The following is a 409-nucleotide window of genomic DNA, read 5'->3' as shown; positions in this document are numbered from 1 at the left end:
TCAAAGTCGGACAAGGTTGGAGTGGATGGCCGCGGAGAACTCTGGTTCTTTTGCCTGACGAAAGAAATTTTTTCCGAGTGTGACTGCTCTTCAAAAAGTGGTCTTTTTGATGTCACGAGCGCAACCACCTAGAGGTTAATAGGAGCGAAGGATACTTGGACAGAGTATCGAGCTCCAGCGCAGGCGGCGGGGAAAGAGCTCAGGCTCAAGCCGACCTTCGCGCGTCATGGACGCACTGTGATACCACCTACACCGATGACCGATCTGCCAACGTGACCCGCCATCGGAGGGCCCCCACCCATTGCGGGCGGACGGTTCCTCCGGACTTAGCGGGTCCGATCAAGCGTTGTGGCTTGCCACCTCTGCCGAAACCTCCAGTGAGACCGAGGCGTCCCGTCTGACCCAGTGG

The sequence above is a fragment of the Callionymus lyra genome, unplaced genomic scaffold (genome assembly GCF_982586985.1).
Source record: "Callionymus lyra unplaced genomic scaffold, fCalLyr1.hap1.1 HAP1_SCAFFOLD_225, whole genome shotgun sequence".
NCBI classification, from domain to species: Eukaryota; Metazoa; Chordata; class Actinopteri; order Syngnathiformes; family Callionymidae; genus Callionymus; species Callionymus lyra.
The sequence above is the reverse complement of the archived record's forward strand: the minus strand, read 5'-3'. Positions refer to the sequence as shown.